Genomic DNA, 14,071 nt, shown 5'->3' with positions numbered 1-14,071 from the left:
GTCAAAATTGGCCCGGTCATTAACGTGCCAACCACCCTTGGGGGTTAAGGGGTTAATACTGATGAAGTCTGATAATCCGGCACCTGTCAACACCATTAATACTGATAACATCTGATAATCCAGCATCAGTAAGCACCATTAATACCGATAACATCTGATAATCCGGCATTTGTCAGGTCCATTAATACTCATGATATCTGATAATCCGGCACCTGTCAGCACGATTAATACTGACAACATCTGATAATCCGGCACGTGTCAGCACGATTAATACTGACAACATCTGATAATCCGGCACGTGTCAGCACCATTAATACTGATGAAGTCTGATAATCCGGCACCTGTCAACACCATTAATACTGATAACATCTGATAATCCAGCATCTGTAAGCACCATTAATACCGATAACATCTGATAATCTGGCATTTGTCAGGCTCATTAATACTCATGATATCTGTTATTCCGGCACGTGTCAGCACGATTAATACTGACAACATCTGATAATCCGGCACGTGTCAGCACGATTAGTACTGACAAGATCTGATAATCCGGCACGTGTCAGCACGATTAGTACTGACAACATCTGATAATCCGGCACGATTAATACTGACAACATCTGATAATCCCGCACCTGTCAGCACGATTAATACTGACAACATCTGATAATCCGGCACGTGTCAGCACCATTAATACTGATGAAGTCTGATAATCCGGCACCTGTCAACACCATTAATACTGATAACATCTGATAATCCAGCATCTGTAAGCACCATTAATACCGATAACATCTGATAATCTGGCATTTGTCAGGTCCATTAATACTCATGATATCTGATAATCCGGCACCCGTCAGCACGATTAATACTGACAACATCTGATAATCCGGCACGTGTAGGCACGATTAATACTGACAACATCTGATAATCCGGCACCTGTCACCACGATTAATACTGACAACATCTGATAATCCGGCATTTGTCAGGTCCATTAATACTCATGATATCTGATAATCCGGCACCTGTCAGCACGATTAATACTGACAACATCTGATAATCCGGCACGTGTCAGCACGATTAATACTGACAACATCTGATAATCCGGCACGATTAATACTGACAACATCTGATAATCCGGCACCTGTCAGCACGATTAATACTGACAACATCTGATAATCCAGCACGTGTCAGCACCATTAATACTGATGAAGTCTGATAATCCGGCACCTGTCAACACCATTAATACTGATAACATCTGATAATCCAGCATCTGTAAGCACCATTAATACCGATAACATCTGATAATCTGGCACATGTTTCAGGTCCATTAATACTCATGATATCTGATAATCCGGCACGTGTCAGCACGATTAATACTGACAACATCTGATAATCCGGCACGTGTCAGCACGATTAATACTTACAACATCTGATAATCCGGCACCTGTCACCACGATTAATACTGACAACGTCTGATAATCCGGCACGTGTCAGCACCATTAATATTTCATTGAAGTAATGTGCTACAACATCAGCAACATAGCAGTGTGTATGCGCCGGCCATAGGGATCATGGCGACGGCCGTCACGTTCAGTCAGCCTGTTCTGTCGGAAAGGCGTTCCCTTCTATAAGATGGAGGACACCAATATCTGAAGGGTTGCCCCAATGTAGAGGGATCATCCTTATTCTCATTTGCACATGGAAGCACGAGAAGCAATGGGATGAAAGGGAAAAGATACACATTAGAAAAAAACTTTTTGACAGTGAGGGTGAGCAATGAGTGGAACAGGCGGCCACCAGAGGAGGTGACGAGTTCTCCTTCGGTGGGACTGTTCACCCAGAGGCTGGACAGACATCTGTCTGAGAGGGTTTAGTGAATCCTGCCATTGCTGCATTGAGCAGCAGGCGGACAGACACGATGGCCTTTGACCTCTCTTCCAACTGAAACATACTAGGATTCTACAGCAGCCAATCACAGCGCTTGCTCATCCATATATGCAAATGAGCTGCAGGAAACACAAACGTGTCACCTAGTTTCTCCAGAATACACAGCAGGGGCGGGACATTTTGACAACAGGGATGTTCAGTTTGTCAGAAGATCACTCTGGTGGCATTTTAAAAAATCTCCATAATTTATAGTGGTTGGCCATTACTGGGACATAAATAGCGCTTAGGTCTGCTTATAGAGATGTGTGCGGTGGTGTCTGGATGTAGACCAGTGGGCTTCGGAGGCTGGTGGGATCGCGACGGTGACAGCAGCTGCCCATGTTGCAATATAGTCTGATCCAGCAGCTGCCCATTCCGGCGGTCCCTCCCTCCACGTGCGCCTGCTTGCGCCCAGCCACCGCACTGCACACACTTTTTGATAAGTAACAGGTATAGAACAAAACAAGTGTAAATTGCACTCATTTTCTGGAACAGTTTAAAGGGTGTCAACCCGTTCGCTCGTGACTATATATCTATAATATGACCGGACATGTGTCCTTCTGTCAGAATCCTCCTGCGGACCGTGTCGCCGGAGTCGTAGCATGCGCGCATACCGCACTACGACGCTATTCTATTGGAGAGCAAAGGGCGGCGCTGTCTGATGTGATCGGGGCCATCTGCACGATGTCAGCTCTGTGCCAGCAGCGGCTTCACCGGTGGTGATGAGGAGACCGGCGTGTACATATACACACCGGGGGGGAGATACATTATATTCTGTGGGGTGCTACATTATATTCTATGGGGAGGTGGGCTGTACTATATTCTATGGGGGGTACATTATATTCTATGGGGAGGTGGGCTGTACTATATTCTATGGGGTGCTACATTATATTCTATGGGGAGGTGGGCTGTACTATATTCTATGGGGTGCTACATTATATTCTATGGGGAGGTGGGCTGTACTATATTCTATGGGGGGTACATTATTTTCTATGGGGTGCTACATTATATTCTATGGGGAGGTGGGCTGTACTATATTCTATGGGGGGTACATTATATTCTATGGGGAGGTGGGCTGTACTATATTCTATGGGGGGTACATTATATTCTATGGGGAGGTGGGTTGTATTATATTCTATGGGGGGTACATTATATTCTATGGGGAGGTGGGTTGTATTATATTCTATGGGGGGGTACATTATATTCTATGGGGAGGTGGGCTGTACTATATTCTATGGGGGGTACATTATATTCTATGGGGAGGTGGGTTGTATTATATTCTATGGGGGGGTACATTATATTCTATGGGGAGGTGGGCTGTACTATATTCTATGGGGGGTACATTATATTCTATGGGGAGGTGGGTTGTATTATATTCTTATGGGGGGTACATTATATTTTATGGGGAGGTGGGTTGTAGCCCTGCCACTAGGACTTGGTTCCAGCGATTATTGCAACAACTATTTATCAGAATCCAAGCCTATTAAAAGATCATTCAAAGCTCAGCGGACCATGCTAGGGGTCCTATAAGGATGGGAGACAAAGCAGTCAACTATTGCACCCTGCCCAGCATTTATTCACACAGATAAACGTAGCAGAATTTCTGCCCCCCCAAAAAAATCAGCGGAAGACACAGCATTTACGCTACGGCCTATATGTGCAAGAAAAGTGGATGTGATTTCATGCGATCTGCGATCGCTGGGAGGCTGAAGACGCTGCTGAACTGTGCGAATTTTGGTGTTTTTTTCCCTATAAGCTTCTATGTGAAACATGAAAAAAACTAATGTTAATACTGATAATATCTGATAATCCGGTATCTGTCAGGTCCATCAACCCCTTTCCTACATTAGACGTACTATTCCGTCCATGTGACCTGGGACCTAAGTCCCAAGGACGGAATAGTACGTCTAATGCGATCAGCTGCGCTCACGGGGGGAGCGCAGCTGATCGTGGCCGGGTGTCAGCTGATTATCACAGCTGACACCCGGCACAATGTGTGACCGCCCCCGACACGTTAACCCCTGGGACACCGCGATCAAACATGATCGCGGTGTACCGGGGGTTAAAGGAAGCATCGGCAGGGAGGGGGCTCCCTCCGTGCTTCCCTGCGACCCCCACAGCAGCGCGATGTGCAGCGCCGCTGCGGGGGTCGCCTTTCCTGCAGGTTCCCGGATCCAATATGGCGACGGGGACCTTCGGGGGCCTACAGGGAGCTGGCTTCCTCACTGCCCGCAGAGCGCAGGCATGAGGAAGCCTGCAGCAGTGCCTGTGACAGATCGCTGATCTGTCACAGCGATCTGTGATGTGACAGATCAGCGATCTGTCACAGGACAGTGATGTCCCCCATGGGACATTATAATAAAGTAAAAAACAAAAAGTGTAAAAATAATTTTAATAAAATCGTTAAATAAATAAGAAAAAAAATTATTCCCTAATAAATTCATTTTTTGAAAATAAAGAAACAGAAAAACAATAAAAGTACACCTATTTGTTATCGCCGCGTCCGTAATGACCCACCCTATAAAACTGTCCCATTAGTTAACCCCTTTAGCGTTCCCCTTAAAAAATAAAAAACGACGCAAAAATTAATGATTTATTATCATACCGACGAATAAAAAGTGCAATAACGCGCAATCAAAAAGACGCATATAAATATCCATAGTACCGCTGAAAACGACATCTTGTCCCGCAACAAACGAGCCACCACACAGCATCATCAGAGAAAAAATAAAAAAGTTATAGCTCGCAGAATAAAGCGATGCAAAAATAATTATTTTTTATAAAAAAAAATTTTCATACCATAAAACCGCCAAAACATAAAAAAGACATGAAAGAGGTATCGCTGTAATCATACTGACCCGAAGAATAAAAGCGCCTTATCAATTTTACCGCACGCGGAACGGTGTAAATGCACCCCCCCCAAAAGAAATTCCTGAAAAGCTGGTTTTTGTTCATACTGCGTCCCAAAAATCGGAGTAAAAAGTGACCAAAAAATGTCACGTGCCCGAAAATGGTACCAATAAAAACATCAACTCGTCCCGCAAAAAATATGACCTCACATGACTCGGTGGGTCAAAATAAGGAAAAATTATAGCTCTCAAAATGTGGTGATGCATAAACTATTTTTACAATAAAAAGCGTCTTTTAGCGTATGACAGCTGCCAAAAATTAAAACCCGCCATAAATAGTAAATCAAACCCCCCCTTTATCACCCCCTTAGTTAGGCAAAAATAATAAAATAAAAAAAAAATGTATTTATTTCCATTTTCCCATTAGGGCTAGGGTCAGGGCTAGGGTCAGGGCTAGGGTTAGGGTGGGAGTTAGAATTGGGGGGTTTCCACTGTTTTGGCACTTCAGGGGCTTTCCAAACGCGACATGACGTCCGATCTCAATTCCAGCCAAAAAAGTTAAATGGCGCTGCTTCCCTTCCGAGCTCTGCCATGTGCCCAAATAGTGGTTTACCCCCATATATGGGGTATCAGCGTACTCAGGATGAATTGCACAATAACTTTTGGGGTCCTGTTACTCTTGGGAAAATAAAAATTGGGGGTGAAAAGATCATTTTTGTGGAAAAAATATGATGTCTTTAATTGGATGGCTGCACGTTATAAACTTCTGTGAAGCCCTTTGGGGGTTCAAAGTGATTTGCAGCGCGGATTGTCTGACCACTTTTTCTCCTCTCCTGCATCTTCTACGTTGGTCCCTCGTGGATCTGTGGTTTCTGCAGCAGCGAATCCTCCATGCTTATTACAAGCTCCATCTGGTGAGTGTATTATTTTTAAATTGATATACCTACACTGGATAATGCACTATTGCGCTATTTCTCTTCAATAGTATATCCCTACGAAGTACACTATGTCGTGAGAAAAAAGCAATGTCAGAATCACCGGCGGGATCCATGGAAGCGTTCCAGAGTTATGACCTCTTAAAGGGACAGTGGTAAGAATTGTCAAAATTGGCACGGTCATTAACGTGCCAACCACCCTTGGGGGTTAAGGGGTTAATACTGATGAAGTCTGATAATCCGGCACCTGTCAACACCATTAATACTGATAACATCTGATAATCCAGCATCTATAAGCACCATTAATACCGATAACATCTGATAATCCGGCATTTGTCAGGTCCATTAATACTCATGATATCTGATAATCCGGCACCTGTCAGCACGATTAATACTGACAACATCTGATAATCCGGCACGTGTCAGCACGATTAATACTGACAACATCTGATAATCCGGCACGTGTCAGCACCATTAATACTGATGAAGTCTGATAATCCGGCACCTGTCAACACCATTAATACTGATAACATCTGATAATCCAGCATCTGTAAGCACCATTAATACCGATAACATCTGATAATCTGGCATTTGTCAGGCTCATTAATACTCATGATATCTGTTATTCCGGCACGTGTCAGCACGATTAATACTGACAACATCTGATAATCCGGCACGTGTCAGCACGATTAGTACTGACAACATCTGATAATCGGCACGTGTCAGCACGATTAGTACTGACAACATCTGATAATCCGGCACGATTAATACTGACAACATCTGATAATCCCGCACCTGTCAGCACGATTAATACTGACAACATCTGATAATCCGGCACGTGTCAGCACCATTAATACTGATGAAGTCTGATAATCCGGCACCTGTCAACACCATTAATACTGATAACATCTGATAATCCAGCATCTGTAAGCACCATTAATACCGATAACATCTGATAATCTGGCATTTGTCAGGTCCATTAATACTCATGATATCTGATAATCCGGCACGTGTCAGCACGATTAATACTGACAACATCTGATAATCCGGCACGTGTAGGCACGATTAATACTGACAACATCTGATAATCCGGCACCTGTCACCACGATTAATACTGACAACATCTGATAATCCGGCATTTGTCAGGTCCATTAATACTCATGATATCTGATAATCCGGCACCTGTCAGCACGATTAATACTGACAACATCTGATAATCCGGCACGTGTCAGCACGATTAATACTGACAACATCTGATAATCCGGCACGATTAATACTGACAACATCTGATAATCCGGCACCTGTCAGCACGATTAATACTGACAACATCTGATAATCCGGCACGTGTCAGCACTATTAATACTGATGAAGTCTGATAATCCGGCACCTGTCAACACCATTAATACTGATAACATCTGATAATCCAGCATCTGTAAGCACCATTAATACCGATAACATCTGATAATCTGGCACATGTTTCAGGTCCATTAATACTCATGATATCTGATAATCCGGCACGTGTCAGCACGATTAATACTGACAACATCTGATAATCCGGCACGTGTCAGCACGATTAATACTTACAACATCTGATAATCCGGCACCTGTCACCACGATTAATACTGACAGCGTCTGATAATCCGGCACGTGTCAGCACCATTAATATTTCATTGAAGTAATGTGCTACAACATCAGCAACATAGCAGTGTGTATGCGCCGGCCATAGGGATCATGGCGACAGCCGTCACGTTCAGTCAGCCTGTTCTGTCGGAAAGGCGTTCCCTTCTATTAGATGGAGGACACCAATATCTGAAGGGTTGCCCCAATGTAGAGGGATCATCCTTATTCTCATTTGCACATGGAAGCACGAGAAGCAATGGGATGAAAGGGAAAAGATACACATTAGAAAAAAACTTTTTGACAGTGAGGGTGAGCAATGAGTGGAACAGGCGGCCACCAGAGGAGGTGACGAGTTCTCCTTCGGTGGGACTGTTCACCCAGAGGCTGGACAGACATATGTCTGAGAGGGTTTAGTGAATCCTGCCATTGCTGCATTGAGCAGCAGGCGGACAGACACGATGGCCTTTGACCTCTCTTCCAACTGAAACATACTAGGATTCTACAGCAGCCAATCACAGCGCTTGCTCATCCATATATGCAAATGAGCTGCAGGAAACACAAACGTGTCACCTAGTTTCTCCAAAATTCACAGCAGGGGCGGGACATTTTGACAACAGGGATGTTCAGTTTGTCAGCAGATCACTCTGGTGGCATTTTAAAAAATCTCCATAATTTATAGTGGTTGGCCATTACTGGGACATAAATAGCGCTGAGGTCTGCTTATAGAGATGTGTGCGGTGGTGTCTGGATGTAGACCAGTGGGCTTCGGAGGCTGGTGGGATCGCGACGGTGACAGCAGCTGCCCATGTTGCAATATAGTCTGATCCAGCAGCTGCCTATTCCGGCGGTCCCTCCCTCCACGTGCGCCTGCCTGCGCTCAGCCACCGCACTGCACACACTTTTTGAGAAGTAACAGGTATAGAACAAAACAAGTGTAAATTGCACCCATTTTCTGGAACAGTTTAAAGGGTGTCAACCAGTTCGCTCGTGACTATATATCTATAATATGACCGGACATGTGTCCTTCTGTCAGAATCCTCCTGCGGACCGTGTCGCCGGAGTCGTAGCATGCGCGCATACCGCACTACGACGCTATTCTATTGGAGAGCAAAGGGCGGCGCTGTCTGATGTGATCGGGGCCATCTGCACGATGTCAGCTCTGTGCCAGCAGCGGCTTCACCGGTGGTGATGAGGAGACCGGCATGTACATATACACACCGGGGGGGAGATACATTATATTCTGTGGGGTGCTACATTATATTCTATGGGGAGGTGGGCTGTACTATATTCTATGGGGTGCTACATTATATTCTATGGGGAGGTGGGCTGTACTATATTCTATGGGGGGTACATTATTTTCTATGGGGTGCTACATTATATTCTATGGGGAGGTGGGCTGTACTATATTCTATGGGGGGTACATTATATTCTATGGGGAGGTGGGCTGTACTATATTCTATGGGGGGTACATTATATTCTATGGGGAGGTGGGTTGTATTATATTCTATGGGGAGGTGGGTTGTATTATATTCTATGGGGGGGGTACATTATATTCTATGGGGAGGTGGGCTGTACTATATTCTATGGGGGGTACATTATATTCTATGGGGAGGTGGGCTGTACTATATTCTATGGGGGGTACATTATATTCTATGGGGAGGTGGGTTGTATTATATTCTATGGGGGGTACATTATATTCTATGGGGAGGTGGGTTGTATTATATTCTATGGGGGGGTACATTATATTCTATGGGGAGGTGGGCTGTACTATATTCTATGGGGGTACATTATATTCTATGGGGAGGTGGGTTGTATTATATTCTATGGGGGGGGTACATTATATTCTATGGGGAGGTGGGCTGTACTATATTCTATGGGGGGTACATTATATTCTATGGGGAGGTGGGTTGTATTATATTCTTATGGGGGGTACATTATATTTTATGGGGAGGTGGGTTGTAGCCCTGCCACTAGGACTTGGTTCCAGCGATTATTGCAACAACTATTTATCAGAATCCAAGCCTATTAAAAGATCATTCAAAGCTCAGCGGACCATGCTAGGGGTCCTATAAGGATGGGAGACAAAGCAGTCAACTATTGCACCCTGCCCAGCATTTATTCACACAGTTAAACGTAGCAGAATTTCTGCCCCCCCAAAAAAATCAGCGGAAGACACAGCATTTACGCTACGGCCTATATGTGCAAGAAAAGTGGATGTGATTTCATGCGATCTGCGATCGCTGGGAGGCTGAAGACGCTGCTGAACTGTGCGAATTTTTTGTGTTTTTTTCCCTATAAGCTTCTATGTGAAACATGAAAAAAACTAATGTTAATACTGACAATATCTGATAATCCGGTATCTGTCAGGTCCATCAACCCCTTTCCTACATTAGACGTACTATTCCGTCCATGTGACCTGGGACCTAAGTCCCAAGGACGGAATAGTACGTCTAATGCGATCAGCTGCGCTCACGGGGGGAGCGCAGCTGATCGTGGCCGGGTGTCAGCTGATTATCACAGCTGACACCCGGCACAATGTGTGACCGCCCCCGACACGTTAACCCCTGGCACACCGCGATCAAACATGATCGCGGTGTACCGGGGGTTAAAGGAAGCATCGGCAGGGAGGGGGCTCCCTCCGTGCTTCCCTGCGACCCCCACAGCAGCGCGATGTGCAGCGCCGCTGCGGGGGTCGCCTTTCCTGCAGGTCCCCGGATCCAATATGGCGACGGGGACCTTCGGGGGCCTGCAGGGAGCTGGCTTCCTCACTGCCCGCAGAGCGCAGGCATGAGGAAGCCTGCAGCAGTGCCTGTGACAGATCGCTGATCTGTCACAGCGATCTGTGATGTGACAGATCAGCGATCTGTCACAGGACAGTGATGTCCCCCATGGGACATTATAATAAAGTAAAAAACAAAAAGTGTAAAAATAATTTTAATAAAATCGTTAAATAAATAAGAAAAAAAATTATTCCCTAATAAATTCATTTTTTGAAAATAAAGAAACAGAAAAACAATAAAAGTACACCTATTTGTTATCGCCGCGTCCGTAATGACCCACCCTATAAAACTGTCCCATTAGTTAACCCCTTTAGCGTTCCCCTTAAAAAATAAAAAACGACGCAAAAATTAATGATTTATTATCATACCGACGAACAAAAAGTGCAATAACGCGCGATCAAAAAGACGCATATAAATATCCATGGTACCGCTGAAAACGACATCTTGTCCCGCAACAAACGAGCCACCACACAGCATCATCAGAGAAAAAATAAAAAAGTTATAGCTCGCAGAATAAAGCGATGCAAAAATAATTATTTTTTATAAAAAAAAATTTTCATAGCATAAAACCGCCAAAACATAAAAAAAGACATAAAAGAGGTATCGCTGTAATCATACTGACCCGAAGAATAAAAGCGCCTTATCAATTTTACCGCACGCGGAACGGTGTAAACGCCCCCCCCCCCCAAAAGAAATTCCTGAAAAGCTGGTTTTTGTTCATACTGCGTCCCAAAAATCGGAGTAAAAAGCGACCAAAAAATGTCACGTGCCCGAAAATGGTACCAATAAAAACGTCAACTCGTCCCGCAAAAAATATGACCTCACATGACTCGGTGGGTCAAAATAAGGAAAAAATTATAGCTCTCAAAATGTGGTGATGCATAAACTATTTTTACAATAAAAAGCGTCTTTTAGCGTATGACAGCTGCCAAAAATTAAAACCCGCCATAAATAGTAAATCAAACCCCCCCTTTATCACCCCCTTAGTTAGGCAAAAATAATAAAATAAAAAAAAAATGTATTTATTTCCATTTTCCCATTAGGGCTAGGGTCAGAGCTAGGGTCAGGGCTAGGGTTAGGGTGGGAGTTAGAATTGGGGGGTTTCCACTGTTTTGGCACTTCAGGGGCTTTCCAAACGCGACATGGCGTCCGATCTCAATTCCAGCCAAAAAAGTTAAATGGCGCTGCTTCCCTTCCGAGCTCTGCCATGTGCCCAAATAGTGGTTTACCCCCATATATGGGGTATCAGCGTACTGAGGATGAATTGCACAATAACTTTTGGGGTCCTGTTACTCTTGGGAAAATAAAAATTGGGGGTGAAAAGATCATTTTTGTGGAAAAAATATGATGTCTTTAATTGGATGGCTGCACGTTATAAACTTCTGTGAAGCCCTTTGGGGGTTCAAAGTGATTTGCAGCGCGGATTGTCTGACCACTTTTTCTCCTCTCCTGCATCTTCTACGTTGGTCCCTCGTGGATCTGTGGTTTCTGCAGCAGCGAATCCTCCATGCTTATTACAAGCTCCATCTGGTGAGTGTATTATTTTTAAATTGATATACCTACACTGGATAATGCACTATTGCGCTATTTCTCTTCAATAGTATATCCCTACGAAGTACACTATGTTGTGAGAAAAAAGCAATGTCAGAATCACCGGCGGGATCCATGGAAGCGTTCCAGAGTTATGACCTCTTAAAGGGACAGTGGTAAGAATTGTCAAAATTGGCCCGGTCATTAACGTGCCAACCACCCTTGGTGGTTAAGGGGTTAATACTGATGAAGTCTGATAATCCGGCACCTGTCAACACCATTAATACTGATAACATCTGATAATCCAGCATCTGTAAGCACCATTAATACCGATAACATCTGATAATCCGGCATTTGTCAGGTCCATTAATACTCATGATATCTGATAATCCGGCACCTGTCAGCACGATTAATACTGCCAACATCTGATAATCCGGCACGTGTCAGCACGATTAATACTGACAACATCTGATAATCCGGCACGTGTCAGCACCATTAATACTGATGAAGTCTGATAATCCGGCACCTGTCAACACCATTAATACTGATAACATCTGATAATCCAGCATCTGTAAGCACCATTAATACCGATAACATCTGATAATCTGGCATTTGTCAGGCTCATTAATACTCATGATATCTGTTATTCCGGCACGTGTCAGCACGATTAATACTGACAACATCTGATAATCCGGCACGTGTCAGCACGATTAGTACTGACAACATCTGATAATCCGGCACGATTAATACTGACAACATCTGATAATCCCGTACCTGTCAGCACGATTAATACTGACAACATCTGATAATCCGGCACGTGTCAGCACCATTAATACTGATGAAGTCTGATAATCCGGCACCTGTCAACACCATTAATACTGATAACATCTGATAATCCAGCATCTGTAAGCACCATTAATACCGATAACATCTGATAATCTGGCATTTGTCAGGTCCATTAATACTCATGATATCTGATAATCCGGCACGTGTCAGCACGATTAATACTGACAACATCTGATAATCCCGCACCTGTCAGCACGATTAATACTGACAACATCTGATAATCCGGCACCTGTCACCACGATTAATACTGACAACATCTGATAATCCGGCATTTGTCAGGTCCATTAATACTCATGATATCTGATAATCCGGCACCTGTCAGCACGATTAATACTGACAACATCTGATAATCCGGCACGTGTCAGCACGATTAATACTGACAACATCTGATAATCCGGCACGATTAATACTGACAACATCTGATAATCCGGCACCTGTCAGCACGATTAATACTGACAACATCTGATAATCCGGCACGTGTCAGCACCATTAATACTGATGAAGTCTGATAATCCGGCACCTGTCAACACCATTAATACTGATAACATCTGATAATCCAGCATCTGTAAGCACCATTAATACCGATAACATCTGATAATCTGGCACATGTTTCAGGTCCATTAATACTCATGATATCTGATAATCCGGCACGTGTCAGCACGATTAATACTGACAACATCTGATAATCCGGCACGTGTCAGCACGATTAATACTTACAACATCTGATAATCCGGCACCTGTCACCACGATTAATACTGACAACGTCTGATAATCCGGCACGTGTCAGCACCATTAATATTTCATTGAAGTAATGTGCTACAACATCAGCAACATAGCAGTGTGTATGCGCCGGCCATAGGGATCATGGCGACGGCCGTCAAGTTCAGTCAGCCTGTTCTGTCGGAAAGGCGTTCCCTTCTATAAGATGGAGGACACCAATATCTGAAGGGTTGCCCCAATGTAGAGGGATCATCCTTATTCTCATTTGCACATGGAAGCACGAGAAGCAATGGGATGAAAGGGAAAAGATACACATTAGAAAAAAACTTTTTGACAGTGAGGGTGAGCAATGAGTGGAACAGGCGGCCACCAGAGGAGGTGACGAGTTCTCCTTCGGTGGGACTGTTCACCCAGAGGCTGGACAGACATCTGTCTGAGAGGGTTTAGTGAATCCTGCCATTGCTGCATTGAGCAGCAGGCGGACAGACACGATGGCCTTTGACCTCTCTTCCAACTGAAACATACTAGGATTCTACAGCAGCCAATCACAGCGCTTGCTCATCCATATATGCAAATGAGCTGCAGGAAACACAAACGTGTCACCTAGTTTCTCCAGAATACACAGCAGGGGCGGGACATTTTGACAACAGGGATGTTCAGTTTGTCAGAAGATCACTCTGGTGGCATTTTAAAAAATCTCCATAATTTATAGTGGTTGGCCATTACTGGGACATAAATAGCGCTGAGGTCTGCTTATAGAGATGTGTGCGGTGGTGTCTGGATGTAGACCAGTGGGCTTCGGAGGCTGGTGGGATCGCGACGGTGACAGCAGCTGCCCATTCCGGCGGTCCCTCCCTCCACGTGCGCC

The sequence above is a fragment of the Dendrobates tinctorius genome, unplaced genomic scaffold, assembly GCF_039654945.1.
Source record: "Dendrobates tinctorius isolate UK_male_01 unplaced genomic scaffold, ASM3965494v1 ptg000250l, whole genome shotgun sequence".
In the NCBI taxonomy this organism is placed as follows: Eukaryota; Metazoa; Chordata; class Amphibia; order Anura; family Dendrobatidae; genus Dendrobates; species Dendrobates tinctorius.
The sequence above is the reverse complement of the archived record's forward strand: the minus strand, read 5'-3'. Positions refer to the sequence as shown.